We start from the raw sequence: 17,218 nt of genomic DNA, 5'->3' as shown, positions 1-17,218 counted from the left end.
TAAAGGCTATACTTTAGCCATATGGCACTAAAGTAATGCTTTCACAGCTGGGTTTTTTTATGCAAAATTCTTTGCAACCAGTAGAACTTACTTTGAACTGTTCATATCTTGATTACAAAGCTTTTTCTATTGAGAATACCTTTTAATTTTAAGTAGACTAATGCTTAGGAAGAGGTGCAAACAAAGAGGAAAGCAAAATAGATAACTGTGCTTTTTTTGATTGTTTTTTGAAAATTAAATCTTAAAAAAGGAGGAAAAAAGAAATATGACTTATGAAACAAATGACATTATATTACTGGGAATGAAGTAGAGATACGTTTAGAAAGGATATCTTATGTCATGGTGGGGCTCAGAAAGCCAGTGTAAGTCACTGGCTTTAATATTTCCAATAATCCAATATTAAATATGATTTAATATTTCCCAATATTAAAGTCAGAACAATTTACATGAAGAATCATTTACATGTGTATGGAGGTTATGAGCATGTGTGTGGGCATGTGAGGCACTACTAGGTGCATGCACACACAAATGCAGATATACACACTTTTTAAAAATTTTAATTTAATTTCAGTTTGGTTAACATATAGTATATTATTAGTTTCAGGGGTAGAATTTAGTGATTCATCAGCTGCATATAATACCCAGTGCTCATTCTATCACATGCCCCCCCTTAATGCCTATCACCCAATTACCTCATTCCCCACCCACCTCACCTCCAGCAACCCTCAGTTTGTTCCCTATTGTTTAAAATCTCATGGTTTGCCTCCCTCTCTCTTTTTATCTTATTTTATTTTTTCTTCCCTTCCCCTATGTTCATCAGTCTTGTGTCTTTAATTCCACATATGAGTGAAATCATATGGTATTTGTCTTTCTCTGACTGACTTACTTCACTTAGCACAATACCCTCTAGTTCATCCACATCATATTCCATTATATATAAATACACACATTCATCTGTCCATGGACATTGGGCTCTTTACATGTTTTGGTAATTGTGGACATTGCTCATATAAACATTGGAGTGCATTTGCCCCTTCGAATCACAATTTTTGTATCCTTTGAATAAGTGCCTAGTAGTGCAATTGCTGGGTTGTACGGTAGTTCTATTTTTAAGTTTTTGAGGAACCTCTGTACTTTTTCCACAGTTGCTGCACCAGCTTGCATTCCTACCAGCAATGTGGGAGGGTTCTCCTTTCTCTGATTCCTTGCCAACATCTGTTGTATTCTGAGTTGTTCATTTTAGCCATTCTGACCAGTGTGAGGTGATATTGCATTGTGGTTTTGATTTTTATTTCCCTGATGCTGAGTGATATTGAGCATTTTTTCATGTGTCAGGCATTTATATGTCTTCTTTGGAGAAATGTCTCTATGTTTTCTGCCCAATTCTTGGCTGGATTTTTTGTTGGGTGTTGGGTTTGATAAGTTCCTTATAGATTTTGGATACTAGCCCTTTATCTGATATGTCATTTGTGAATATCTTCTCCCATTCTGTAAGTTGCCTTTTAGTTTTGTTGATTCTTTCCTTCCTGTGCAAAAACTTATCCTGAAATCCCAATAGTTTCTTTTTGCTTTTGTGTCCCTTGACTTTGTAGATGTGTCTAGCAAGAAGTTGCTGCAGCCAAGGTCGAACAGGTTGCAGCCTATGTTCTCCTTTAGGATTTTGATGGTTTCCTGATCATGTTTGGGTCTTTCATCCATTTTGAATTTATTTTTGTGTATGGTGTAAGAAAGTGGTCCAGTTTCATTCTTTTGCATGTGGCTGTCCAGTTTTCCCAACACCATCTGTTGAAGAGACTGTCTTTTTTCCATTGGATCTTCTTTCCTGTGTTGTCAAAGATTAGTCGATCATAGAGTTGAGGGTCCATTTCTGGGTTTTCTTTTCTGTTCCATTGATCTATGTGTCTATTTTTGTGCCAGTACCATACTGTCTTGATGACTACAGCTTTCTAATAACAGCATGAAGTCTGAAATTGTGATACCTCCAGCTTTGCTTTTCTTTTTCAACATTACTTTGGGTGTTTTGGGTCCTTTCTGGTTCCATACAAATTTTAGAATTGTTTGTTCTAGCTCTGTGAAAAATGCTGGAGTTATTTTGATAGGGATTGCATTGGATATGTAGATTGCTTTGGGTAGCATGGACATTTTAACAATGTTTGTTCCTCCAGTACATGAGCATGGAATGTTTCTCCATTTCTTTATGTCTTCCTCAATTTCTTTCATAAGCGTTCTATACTTTTCAGAGTACTGATCCTTTACCTCTCTGGTTAGATTTATTCATGGTATCTTATGGTTTTTGGTGCAATTGTATTTGGGATCGATTCCTTGATTTCTCTTTCTGCCGCTTCATTATTGGTGTATAGAAATGTAACAGACCTCTGTGCATTGATTGTATACCCTGCAACTTCACCAAATTCCTGAATTAGTTCTAGCCATCTTTTGGTGGAGTCTTTTGGGTTTTCTATATAGAGCATCATGTCATCTGTGACAAGTGAAAGTTTGACTTCTTCCTTGTCGATTTGGTTGCCTTTTATTACTTTTTGTTGTCTGATTGCTGAGGCTAGGACTTACAGTACTGTGTTGAACAACAGTGGTGAGAGTGGGCATCCCTGTTGTGTTCCTGACCTTAGGGGAAAAGTTCTCCGTTTTCTCCCTTCGAGGATGATATTAGCTGTGCATCTTTCATATATGGCCTTTATGATATTGAGGTATGTTCCCTTTATCTTTACTTTCTTTGGGATTTTTATCAAGAAAGGAAGCTGTATTTTGTCAAATGTTTTTTCTGTATTTGTTGAGAGGATCATATGGTTCTTATCCCTTTATTATTTTGCACTCTGCTGCTTATATATGCTTTGTGGTAGTCTCCTTAAGCAGGCTTTCTCCCTGCCACCATATTATACACAGCTGTATCACACGGAATTCAAGTCCTTCAACATCCTACCTTCAAAAGGTAGTTGCTTTTCTACTCGTCGACTTGCAGTATTTGTTTTCTCAGAACTCTGATTGATTTCTCAGGTGTTCAGAATGTTTTGATAACTGTTTAGTTGTAGTCAAGGCAGGAGACAAACTTAGGGTTCCTCTACTCCTCTGCCATCTTAACTCCTCCCTGATATACATACTGTTTGTGTCCCTCATCCTCTTCTACAACATTTCATTAAGAGATGTATTTTGTCAATGATCAGACCTTAGCAATTTTCTTTTCATTTTATATTGCTCCACTAAGAATACGTTATATATTTTAGCTATAGTTTCTGTAATCCCACAGATATTTCAAGGTAGCATGTTATATTTTGTCCATACAAATTAAGAGATAATAATAAGCATGTGAAAGACTCATCAAGAACACACTCTCAGGCTATCATCAGTTTCAGGCATCAATTTTTGTGTCAGAATCCCTACGAATTAACAAAAGTGGAATTAAAAATATTTTTCAAGTTGTATGGTTGGTCAGAAAGTATTCCTTGGTTCTATCTGCCCTTGCATTATTGGATTATAAGAATAACCAAGCTTAATCTTTCAGGGAGTGGTGACATGGGTCTTGAGACCCTTTTAAACTTGTTCTTACTTAACAGAGGATAGTGTTGTCTGATTCTGCCAGCCTGTTAACTGAACCTACCCTTAGTATAGTTTCACATTTCTTTGGTATGAATCTTTCTTTCAATGTGTTTTTTGTTATTCACAGAAAGAACAGAAACCTCTTTGATCTTACTGAACAGGAATGAATGTGTTTTATATGGCAGAATTTGCTTTATGACTTGCTTTCTGTGCATAATGTTTGGTCGCAAGGCTGTTGGGGAGAAAGGTCTGATGCCTCCAATTTTCCTCCTTACATCAGAGGTTATAAAAATGTGCACCATAAAGAATCTGATAATTGTGAGCAAATTTTCTTAGGCCAGTTTTTATGGCTTTAATTAAATCTTTTATATTCAACTGTTGCTGTGACATACCCTCTTAGTTTCCTCAACGTAAGTATGTCCAAAGGCAGAGTTATGCTTTTTTTTCCCCCAAATTGTCCAAATCTCTGAAATAGTAACTACCGTCCATTCCCATTCCTTGGGGGTAATTCCAAAGAATGGAGTCATTTTTAATGCCTCCTATTCTGTGACAAAATACACAATCAGAAAATCCAAAAGATTTTACTTCCTAAAGTAAACTCTGTCCCTCTCAGGCATCACCTCACTCATTGAAACTATTGTAACCTCTTTATGACAACTGCTGTATCACTGGTTTACCTAGGTCCACTGTGGTTCCATTCTAAACCATTCATCTCATGGCAAACAGAGTGACCTTTGTGAAATGTAAATATAATTGTGTTAACCACTTGCTAATGCTTGTTAAAATTTTCCTTGTGTCTTGGGATGAACACAGAACTTCTTAGTATTTCCTAAATTTCCTGTATGATCAAAATTCTCCCCATCTTTTCATTTTCATCTCACATTCTTAATTTTTTCTCTTCTCTGTGGTCCTATTATTTTCCCCTCTGCTGCTCTCATCACACTAACCTCCCTCCTGTCTAGAATGCTCTACCTCTTTTCTCTCCAGAGTAAAATATGACTCATTTTTTTATGTTAATGTAAACATCACTTTGTCATTGAAGGCCGATCCACCTGAAGGTCAAATTCACAATTACAAGAAAGTGTAGCCATTGAGGAGGAGGGGATGCTCTCCTTTGTAAATTTATGTATATTTATATTAGTCATCATTTTCTGTCTCTTTCACTGGACTCTAATTCCCATCAAGGAAGCAGTCATGCCAGCTTTTCCATACCATTGTCTCCCCTAGTACCTAATTCTGTGCATACCATGTAGTAACACTCAATAAATAGGTGAACAAATAAATGTAAAACTTTGTCAAATGCAAATGATCTACAAAAGAGCAAAAATAAAATTACAAGCACTTTGTTGGAGATTCAGGAGAGGAAAAATCCTGTTTTTAAGGAAGCAAGAAGTAACAAATAAAAGATATTTTTACCTATTAACAGAAATGTAAGGCGATTAAATACCACATTGTCTTTATTTACTGTCTTATCCATGTTATATTGTTCTAAAAATTTGAAAATAGAATAGCTTTCTGCTGGTGATACAGGTTTCCGTTTTTCCTCTTTAAGGGTTTCATTTTTTTAAAATTAGAGCTTCCGAAAATGAGAGTTACAAGAACATGATCATGATTTTACTTGATTCCTGCCTATACCATGTTATTATTTTTGACTGTAATAATTTGTCTCTTTATTTTCACCTAGTTTAATTTGTTTTAGTCATCTCTTGTATCCCACTGCCTTATTTCTTTGTCTACTTACTTCACAATTCATAGTAGAAAATACATTTTACACTGAGACCCAGTACACATTTCTTATTGAATGATTGTGGATGAATATGAATACATGCTCAGTGCAGCATATAACCCGAGGAACACAGAACAAAACACTACATGATTATAGTTCCATCTTTCCTACTATGAACAAAAAAACCTGCCTCCATCTGCACGCATTATCATAGTAATGGCCCATAGGCCGATGAGCCTATGAGTAATTTACAAAGACTGTTCAGCAGATGCTTTTATTTTGTTTAAATCACTAATGATGAAAGGAGAGAAAATGAAATAAACTACAATTTAATGTAATTTTGTTAAAAGAAATATATTGAATAAGAATGGTAATGGACAATGTGGATTCCCTTTAACTGAAGTGTTTAAGAGAAGAAAGAAGACTTACCACTTTTTTATGGTTGGTGTAGCCTTAGATAATTTCTATCTCACACCCTGGTGATCTTTCTTTTACTAGGTGAGTCAGAAAAAAAAACATTAAAAAATGTATAAATTAAGATGTTGGCTTTTCCTAATGGAGGACTACTTAGTTAAAGTGAAATTTAGGAAGTTAATATTTTGTGTTAGGTTTTTATTTCTAAGGGCAATTATAAATTTAATGCTTGATATGATATATATCGTTGCTCTATGTAGTTAGTGCAAAATGGGGCCCAGTCCTTTTTTTTTATTAATGTGGTTATGGTTTTTACAGAAGTGTTTGAATAGTTTCTTTAACTAAATTTATCCTTAGTGAAGTTTAACAGTATTCTAGTTAAGAAAAAAAGTAGAATTTTAAATTCTTTTTAATGAGATACAATTTGGAGTTCTCCTTTCCATATGGCATGCTCGATTTGGTGATCCGCATTTCAAATAATCACAGTGCTTATGAAAAAATTTGTCCTCTTCGTTTCTTTGTCAGCAGAGAAAAGAAGCTTTGTCTCTGCTTATTCAGTACTCAGTATGACTGCTGTGGGCCTGTATTTATAAACTTTGCCAGATATGTTCAATGTTTAGATTTGTAAGAAGTCAGTAAAGACCAAGATTGATGATTGAGGCTTATTTATTCTTGTGGGTCTGTAGGTCATTCCAAAATGCATATTTAGAAATTTATAATCAGTATTAAATTGAGATTAAGGTAGAGATGAAGCACTTTTAAAATTATATGTTTTGATTTCCATTAAAGAAAATTAAAAAAAGAAAAAACTTCAAGGCTTGACAGTTCCACTGTTAAATTTTTTCATTGAACAGTTAATCCAAGGCCGTGTAATTCAGGGCACAATAAAGATAAAAAGTTACCCCAGCCATTTAATGATTAAGCTAAACTGTGATTCTGAAAGACTCAGACAAAGCCCAAACTATGAGCTAATGTTCTCATAGTTTAGTTCATAAAATCCTGATCCTCTGAGATACTCTACCAAAACTAAAAATTTTGGCAGGTATGTTTGTTTAATCCTTTAAAAATTATTCCATTCTCAGAGATCCACAATAAATATTAACTCATCAAAACGATCTGAAAATTCTTTCACTAAATAAATAAATGTTTAACCTAGAGTTGCCATTTTTTTTCTGATAAATACAGGTTTAATGATACATTGTTCTTTACACAGATGGCTACAGAGACTTTATAATCCAGGGATACAGCCATGCAACACAGACCAGTTAGTTAATTGGCTAACCATATACAGTGGCAGATTGGTGTTTCAAGGAACATATATTGATATACAGAACCATAGAATAAGGTCACTTTGAAGAGTTGGATATAAAAATCCGATAGTAGTAAATTGCCAGACTAAATCCAAAAGTTTATAGTAAAAACTAAAGCAATACAAAATGAAATATTTAACAGGCAAAGGGCACTTACTAAATATTAATTACATTAAGGATAATAGGAGTGGAATAATATTAATAATTTATTATTTATATCTATATTATTTGCTTGTATTAGCAAATTAGTATTTTTTAGAACTGAAAATACTGGAACTGTAAAAAAAATTATCAAGTAGGGTTTACCAAAGGAGTGTAAAAATGGCTTATTATAGGTATAAATAAAATACATTATTGCAGTGGATTGGACATGTATATCCTACTGGAATGATAAATTCAACGTCTTCAAAAATGAAATAGTTTTCACCCCTCTCTACCTACAAAATTTTCCCTAATATTCTTTACCTTATATCATGATATCCGTTGCCTTTATCTCCTGATGTCATTAGGTCATACTGGAAAATTTACAAATATTGGTTGAAAGCCAGGGGCACCTGGGTGGCTCAGTCTGTTAAGCATCTGACTCTTGATTTCCACTGATTTCAAGGTAGTGAGCAAGCTCTGTGTGGGGCTCTGTGCTCAGCACAGAGTCTGCTTGAGATTCTCTTTCCCCCTTCCTCTGTCCCTCTGTCCACTTGCACACTAAATAAATAAATAAATAAATAAATAAATAAATAAATAAAATCTTAAAAACAAAAAGCAAGAAAACCAAATCAAATCAAACATTATACTTTTCAAAAACTATATTTGTTTCACATGGCTCTAGTCATATAGTCAATCTTTTATCCTTATTGATTGTGAAAGTACTAGATGATATGTAATTCCCAAGGGCATTTTTTTTATATTTATATTTCTTTTGTGGTCAAGTTCTGAATAGGTATTTAAGCACATATTTGTCCTCTAGTCTGTGTAGTTGAGGTGCTTGTCCACATTGACTTAGAAAATCTTGCAAAAGTACCATGCCATAAAATTCCTAAAAGATTTTTATTCCATATCAGTGATTTTTAAAACAGACATCATCACAAATGGGTATTCATAAAACTAAACTACAGTATAAGGCAGAAATGGCTCTGTGAAATAGTTTTGAAAGTCCAGTTTAAGCTGACTATTGTGAACATCAATCACTATTATGCAAAAACATAAACACATGCATGGCAAGAATTTTCTGCTTCCCAAAATACATAGTTTTAAAAATAGGTATATTTAATTAATCTTCATAAAACGGAAAACCCATGTTATATAAAATTAGTTATCTATTTAAATAACAGTAAATACGAGTGTATGTGTAAAATAATAGAAAAAGAGAAAATTTTGTTAGTATCCCCCCCCCCACCAAATACTGGTATTTTAACATTTAAATCATGAATGTTACCGTATGATGATGTACTTAGTAGTTACCCAGGTCAGTGAACTATATAAATATATACACATATTATGTACATATATGCAGTCTTTTACATAATTATATAAAAATTCTTTCACTCAAGCAATCTCAGGGCTAAGTAGTCCTTTTTAAAACATGTCACTAGCCTATTATTGACATTGTGGCTTAGAAAAAGGGCTTAATCTTATTTTTCTTTCCATGACTGCATTACCGAGAATTAGTTGTCAGTTTCCATAAATGATAATAGTGAACCCTCCAAAGGTCAGCTAATATCAGCATGAATGTGTTCTTTGTACATATTTAAAGATTATGAGTTTATCTTGCAAATTGCCTAACTTTTCTTTTTGAAGCCCTCCTAACTTGCCCATCTTTCCACTTCCAAAGCAGTTGAGAGTTGCAAGATTGAGAAAAGATTGGATGATATTATATAGCTACTCTCATTAATTCATGGATGATTTTCTGCTGCTAATAACTTTCTTACCAAATCCATAGCAAAGAGGAACAGACCTGCTACTTTGTCATCCCCGCTTTCTTTCTCCATAGTCCCTGAATATATTGTTAATAGTACCTTAATTTTTTTGTCAAGTGCAGAAGAAAGGCTTTATATCTATTTTGTGTAGATAGTTCATTCTTATATTTGACTCATTTTTGTGCTTTTATTTCTTTTATGCTGGGGCTGAAATTTAAATAACAAAATTACTACTGAATTCATTGAACATTATGTGTCAGGCATTTCACTGAGCATTATTAGTTCATTTTATTCTCATAATAACTATATGAAAAAGTTAATATTGCATTTACTTTCCAATTGAGAAGGATAAAATTTAAAATGCTTAAGTAATTTACCTAAGTTAGCATTAATCAAGTTATAAGTTAAATGTTTGATTATTAATTTATGGTACTACTAGTAGTAGTATTATAAAGTTGTGGTCAAAATCATTCACTTTAGATTTTAGAAGCTCTTTTAAGCAGACTATGGTGTATTCATATCTGCATCTCTATCATACAGTGCATGCTTGACACTAGTAAACCATCAATAAATGTATTTAGAGGAATAAACATGATCTACCTTTATGATGTTAGGTTACCCATTTTCCATTATAAAACATTTAAGTTTTATAACACCTATTGGTTTTATATAAATCAGTTTTTTTCTTATTTAAAATTTACAAGTATTTTTATAATAGAGAAATTATGAGGCAATTACATTAATTTGTAACTTTCCACTTCAAAGTCAACCACTATAAATGAATCTGATTAACTTTTATGCAAATTAACTAAACAAAAATATAAATAGAACTTGGTGTTACACTGGTTTATTTTTTCTGTCTTAAATTGGAGTAAATTATTTAATTTCAAATATTTAGGCAGACAATACAGGATAATAAACAAAAATTTTGTTACAATTAGGGGTGCCTTGGGGGCTTAGTTGGTTAAGCATCTGTCTCTTGGTTTCGGCTCAGGTCATGATCTCAGAGTCATGAGATCGAGCCCCAAGTCAGGCTGCACACTCAGCGCCAAGTCAGCTTGTCCCTCTTCCTCTGTTCCTCCCCCTGCTCATGCTCTCTCTCTCTCTCTCTCTCTCAGATAAATAAATAAATAAATAAATAAATAAATAAATAAATAAAATCTTTTAACAAATTTTGTTATGATTAGATACCCACTAAAACCAAGCATTTTAAGCAAGACTTTTTTGTTTTTAATATTACTGCCCAGTCACAAAACAATATTAAATTTGATTAAGTATAAAATTTAAAGATAAGAGTGTTTACTACTATCTACCAGCTATGATTATGTATTTTTAAGTTCTGCATTATTAAATTTTCCCACTACTTTCAATTCAGGATATAATTTAAATAGTTTAACTTAGTCTTTGACAACTGAAAAGATGTATCTCTTATGATAAGGCAAAATAGGATATTTTGATTATGAGTGTGGTCTATTTGAGCACATTCTTGGATTTAGTTTATCAGAAAATCTGTACCCATCATTAAAATCACTTCTGGGTACAGACACAAAATAATAATTAACTGAAATTCATCAGTTATGATCAGGGAGAAGAGGCAGTTTTTGTTCAATAGTGGCTCCAAAGACATCTGTGAATGAAATAAGATAACAATCTATATTAAAATGGATTATAATCATGAATAGCTTCAAATCCTTATATAGCATGTTGTAACATTCATAGTTCTTGGAAAAATAGCTAACATATAAGTGAAATATTAATGTTTATGCATAATGCAAATCAAGAGTATTTCAATGTTAAAACTGTCTTAGCCTTAAGAATTAAATAATAAAGTACAATACACTATCTGTGTATCTACCTATCCTGAGGATACACTTTTTTTAAAAGATTTTATTTATTTATTTGAGAGAGAGAGTGAGAGAACACAAGCAGGGGGAAGGGGCAGAGAGAGAGAGAGGGAGAAGCAGACTCCCTGATGAGCAGGGAACCCAACATGGGGCTCGATCCCAGAACCCTGAGATCATGACCTAAGCCAAAAGCAAATGCTTAACCAAGTGAGCCACCCAGGCACCCCTGCAGATACACTTTTTTAAATTGAAGTATAGTTGACACTGAAGGTAATACTTTTTCCATTCTTCATAAAAGTAGCTGAATTATTTGGAAAGATAGCTTATATGAACAATCTAAAATTATTTTTTAGTTAATGACATAGAGCAGTAATACACATTTTTATATTTCTTAACTTCAAAACATTGCTAGATGTGTTGCTATAACCAAAATATATGTAATAAGTTGGCAGATACTCTTAACATTCTCCACATGTTGCATATTACACAAGCAGAGTGAATTTCAATAAGTTAGTCAATGCATTTCCAAATTCTAAATTTTTAATTTATTATATTATTTAAGTAGTACTAACTGAAACAGATGTTGGAGTTACAAATACTAATTACTAGAGCAAGTAAAACCCAACTTGCTTATTTATAGTATTTGAATATTTCAAGTGATATTGATTAAAATGTGGTGGGAAAGCCAATAGATTTATAGAATATTGGATCTGCCTCCCTTGATTCCCCCTGCCTCTCCTGTCTCCCTAAAGAAGTATTTAGTCTTGCCACTTTTTTTTTTTTTTTTGTAGTCTTGCCACTTACTTATATTAGATTCCACAGTTAAGACAGTGGTCAGATAAACATTTTGGGTGCTTTTTTTAAATTAGTAAATTGTATTTAGTTTATATCTAAACAGTCTAAATGGCTTGGTGATATAAATATGGCAGTAGAGATCTATGAACATTATTCTGTGCTTGGCACTATTTTAGGGGCTCTTAATGGATGAAGAAAGCACTTGATTCTCTGTCCTAATAGACCTCCATTCATATAGAGGGTTATAGACAATGGACACCAAATCCAACACATGACTAAAACTTTTTTTTAATTAAGCAGGATAAGGAAGATTAAAAATATATATGATGGTCAATATAGAAGTAAAACTGGGAAGATGCAAGGAGTTAGTGATGACAAAATCTGAGGCAATAGGTTCTAGCCAGAGAATGTTCTGTGACAAGGAACATGACTCTCACGTTGGTCAGAAAGCAAGGATGCCAGTGTAGCTGGGGCAGAGTGAACCACAGAGAAGAGTAGAAAATTAGTCCGAAAGGCCTGGTAGGGAAGGGTCAGATTGGGTATTATGCTATAGCAAGTGAAAGAATATTAGCTTTTAGTCAAGTGAAATAGGGAGCCCTCTTAGAGTTTTAAGTAGGGGAATAGCGTGGACTGACCTGTGTTTTCATAGGAAAACTCTGGCATGGTGGTGATAGGCTGCTGGGAGAAGGATGAGAGTGTTTATTGCAGTGCAAGGCAGAGAACATGATGGCAAGGATCATTGCAGTAGCAGTGGTGAGTAGTGATAGTGAATTCTGGTTATGTTTTGAAGCTAGAAACAGTGAAATTTGCTAAGGATTTGGATGTGGGTTGTGAAAGAGAGAAGTCAAGGTTGACTCTAGTATTGTGACCTGATCAACAAGAAAGTTGTATTTACCACCATTTGATTTGAAGAATTTGGGCGGAGCAAATTTAGAGAGGAAGTTTAGGATTCTGTTTGGACATTGGAAATATTAGAAATAAGGGGAGAAAGTTGAAAGAAAATTTGGGTGACACTTGGCACATTTCAGGGATAGCAGTGAGGCTGGTGTGGCTGGAGGGCAGTGATTAGGGGATGGTCTTAGAAGATAAGGACCAAGAAGAGCCAGGGGCTTTTGGATTTTGTTCTGAATATGATAAAAGGCATTTAGACTTACGAACACAGAGGGAACAAGATTTGATATATACCTGAAAAGGAGTACTCTTTTTTTGGGTAGATATTTAAATATTCTCTGTCCTATTTTCTCTTGGGAAGAAGGAGCTAAGTTAATTTATTTATTACAAAAATATTTATTGCCTTAGAAGATATGTTAACATCAGTATTTTTGAAATGTGATGACATCGTTATCCACAAACATTAGCAGTGGCCCATTAAATGAGACCTAAATGAAACTGGTTAACAGGCCTATTCAAAATCAGAGAAAAACTCTAAAAGTAATTCAGTATATTGACCCTTATTAGTCCTTAAAAACATTAATTTTGGAGGGCACCTGAGTGGCTCAGTTGGTTAAGCGTCTGCCTTTGGCTCAGGTCATGATCTCAGGGTCCTGGGATTGAGGCCTGTGTCAGGCTCCCTGCTCAGCAGAGAGCCTGCTTCTCCCTCTGCCTGCCACTCTGCCTATTTGTGCTCGCTCTCTCCCTCTCTCTCTCTGTCAAATAAATAGATAAAATCTTTAAAAAAAAGTTAATTTTTATTTTTATATAATAATACCAAGCATGTAACAGCTTCTATGGGCATCTTCATTTTCATATTGATTTAGTGAGTATTAAGGTATATCAAGTCTTGGATCTTAAGTGTGATATTGATAAGTATGTGAAAGGGTCACATGACTTTTCTAGGTCAAGTAAAATGGCATTTTACATAAGGATTATAAAAAATGATTGCAAGCATGAATTTAACTACAGTTACATCAAGGCAATTAAATATCTTGGACCGTCCGCGGAGCCACGGCACTTTAACATGATTTATTCAATACTATTTATTAAGATTTATATAGGTTGTGATAAATATTCTCACTTATACAGTTTGGTGGATTGAAAAACATGAGATCACAAAATTTGTAGCTCCTCTCATCAGGAGACAGAGTCTATTTCCACACCCACCCCTCCAATCTGGGCTGATCTAGCGACTTGCTTTGGCAAATTGAATGGGGCAGATAAAACTTGGTCTGCAGAGGACTTTCAGCTGCTATCATTGCCCTCCCTGAGACAGTAAGGAAGCAGGTTTACTCTGTTGGAGGATGAGTGGTCACATGGAGAATAACTAAGCAAGGCACACAGACAGCAATGAACACTGGCCATTTGGCACAGGAGTGAGGCCATCTTGGACCTTTCACTCTAGCCAGACTTCTAGCTCAATGAAGCCACGTGAGTGAGCCCAAGAAAACCAAAGATACTTCCCACCTATCACATGGAATCATGTGAAATGAGAAATTGTTATGGTTTTAAGCCACTGAGTTTTGGGGAGTTTGTTATGTAGTAATGAAAACAGAAACACATGAATGAACTGCTTTCTGGAGTTGTTTGCATTTACTATTTGAGTATGATGTAACAGGTGTTCTTTTGTTCTTTTAGCAGTTAGTTAATGAGTGACTACTAAACACTTTGTGCTAAGTGCTCTAGGAAATAAAAATATAAGTGTAAACAGTGTCAGTAGGGTAAGTAATAGTTGAGTTGGGGTAATAAATATTAAACTCTAAAAATAGGTATTGTTGTAAAAGTTTACCTATGTGAGACATAAACTCATATGTGCTCTAGGAATTCAGCAGGAACATCTAGGAATTCCTTGAACTTGAGATTCAATGAAGTCTTTATGAGGGAGTCATTTTTGAGCTAGGGTTCAAAAAATGGGAATCACAGTAGGTATTGTGGAGAGAGGGCTTCCGTTGTAGGGAATAGATTGGGCAAAAGTCGGTACAGAGGGTAAGGATTATATACTATGATAGGTAAACCATCCAAATAGTAAGTGAAGGGGAGATAAAGTGAGAGCAAAATTTGAGAAAAACCAGATTAGATCCAGATGCTAGAGTCTCATTAATTCTGTATGTACCACATATCTATTGCCAAATAACAAGCGACCTAAAAGGTAGTGGCTTAAAACAGCACAATTTGTTGTTTCTCACAGTTCTGTGGTTGGTAACCAGGATAGTTCTCCTGCTGGTCTCACTTGCAGTTATTCTTGGCTTCAGTCATGTGATGGCCTGACAGGAATTGGAGCATCCAAGATGGCCTACTGTCATGTCTGGCAGTTGGTGCTGGCTGGCAGTTGGGACATTTTGGGGTTTTTTTGTTTTTTTGTTTTTTTCCACAAGCCTCTCATCCTTCAGTAGATTATACCAGGCTGCTTTACAGCATGGTAACCTCAGACTTCTAAGACAGAAAGAACAAGAACTTCAGGGTGTTGTAAGATCCATGCTCTGTGATCCACACATCATCATTTCTACAATATTCTATTGGTCCAAATAAGTTATTAGGCTGTTCAAATGCAAGGACATGGAGAACTAGATTTCACTTTTGATGGGAAGTGCAGCAATATCATGTTGCAAACAGGCGTGAGCATAGGAAGGCTTGATTTATTGGCAGCTATTATATAATGTATCACACCATGAATTAGAAGTGGTCTTAAACTGTAAGGATCCAATGCCTTTTTTTAACCTGTGATTGACATATCTAAGCTTTTTAAAATTAATTAATTACTTTATTTTAATTTTTTTTTTAGCGAGAGCGAATGCACACACCCACGGGGGAGGAGAAGGGGAGTGGGAGAGGGAGGGAGAGAATCTTAAGCTCCAAGGCAGGGCTTGAACTCAAAACCCTGAGATCATGACCTGAGCCCAAATCAAAAATTGGATGCTTAACCAGCTGAACCATCCAGGCGCCTCTCTAAGCTTTGTTTAAAGAATGTGAATATGGCCATTATGAACAGGTTATATTAAAAAAAGAACAAACTGAAGACAAGGAAGCAGAGTAGGAGACTTTTTTACTGGTTTAGGTGAAGATAATGTTTATCTGCATTAAAAATGGACATTTTATCTATGAACAAGGACTGACTTTTATAGTTATGCAATATATAGTAAGCCTTTAACATTTGAATCCCTAAAGCTATGTAATTTATCTTCCTTCTTATTTTATTTTCTACTGTAGTGTAAAAGTTAAGCATAAATTGCTTACATTTTCAAATATAACCTACTTCACAGAAATATTTGTTATCAAACAGTTATTCTCTTTGGTCATAGTAAGCCTCCATCTGAATAGTCTTATAATTAGTTCGGCTATTATATTGCATAGGGACAGCAGAGCAAATAAACTGATACGAATCAACTCATATGACCTGGCAGCTCACACAAAATTCCTAAGCATAGAACAAGGGCAATTTTGCTGAACCATTCTGGAAACTTGGAGGTAAGAAAGAAAAAGAAAAGAAAAACAAACAAACAAACAAACAAACAAACAAAAACCACAACAGTCTCTCCCTCAGCAGTAAAATGATGACAAGTACCCTACTACTTCTCTTTTGTCCCTTGGTTTATCTACCTGTGTGTTTGCCCACCTACCTACTTATCCGCTGGCTTAGACAGACTCTGCCTTAAAAAAAAAATTAAGATAATTCAATATTTTTGATATGTAACCAAACAAATAGGAAGATTACCTTAAAAGGATAGAAAAAGAATTTCTCAAATTTAAACACTGAATATTACCTCTTCATGGTCATCAAAATTGAGCTATGTTTGCTTGCTGTGCATAGGGGTTGGAATGAGTATCCAAAAGTAAACACTGATTTTTTTGGACAGCTTTGTAAGGGGATAAATTACATACCATACAGTGCACTCATTTTAAGTGTAAATGTCAATCATTTTAAATGCATTTACGGAGTTCTGCAATCATCACCACATTCTGGTTTTAGACCATTTTCTATCACCCTATTCCCACCATCAGGTCCCATCCAGCCACTAGTCTGCTTTCTGTCTCTTTTCTGGACATTTCATATAAATAGTATCATATAGTCTGTAGTTTTCTACATCTGTCTTCTTTCATTCAACATATTTTTGTGATTTATCCATATTAAAGCATGCATCAATACCTGTTTTTTTCTTCTTGCATAAGTGTATGCCATTATACAGTGATTAATGTGCAAATCTCATATCTCCCTCCAAGTCTCACCTTTCCTTTTTTTTCTTTTTTCTTTTCTCTTTTTTCTTTTTTCCTTGCCAGTAGTAGTGCTATTTTAAGAGCTATTTTAACAATCTACTTTGGGGACATCTTGTAACAATTTCTATGCTGCTCTCTTACTTTTATACCATTAGTAGCTTTGTACAGATGGTTGATCTCTTGAGAATGACTTGGCAATTGTTAACTCCTCAAACCTTTGATATATATATATATATGAAACACACACATATTATACAATAAGATGGCTTCCTGGAAAAAAAAAAGACTATCACTCTTTTGACAGGGAATAAATTTAGCAATTTCTGTCTCTGTGTTTCCTGGCATGCATTCAAAATGTCTGTGTAAGTCACCCATGAAATTCAGTCTATTCCTTTTACATGCTACTCAGGTATACTCTGTGATATTTTGACTACAATTTTTGGTTATCAATCAAAATAATACTATATTTGATTAATGTAGGTAAAAACTTAAAAAATCATATTTTCCTGAGGAAAAAAA

General features: G+C 34.4%; 1 protein-coding gene across 3 annotated transcripts in view; it reads left to right on the top strand.

The window, feature by feature from the left end:
* The window catches only part of KCNT2 (potassium sodium-activated channel subfamily T member 2), a 344,368-nt gene that overhangs the window by 145,863 nt on the left and 181,287 nt on the right, over positions 1-17,218 (top strand). The gene's annotated exons all lie outside the window — the stretch shown is intronic.

The sequence above is a fragment of the Ursus maritimus genome, unplaced genomic scaffold (assembly GCF_017311325.1).
Source record: "Ursus maritimus isolate PB19 unplaced genomic scaffold, ASM1731132v1 scaffold_2, whole genome shotgun sequence".
Lineage (NCBI taxonomy): Eukaryota > Metazoa > Chordata > Mammalia > Carnivora > Ursidae > Ursus > Ursus maritimus.
The sequence above is the reverse complement of the archived record's forward strand: the minus strand, read 5'-3'. Positions and strand labels throughout refer to the sequence as shown.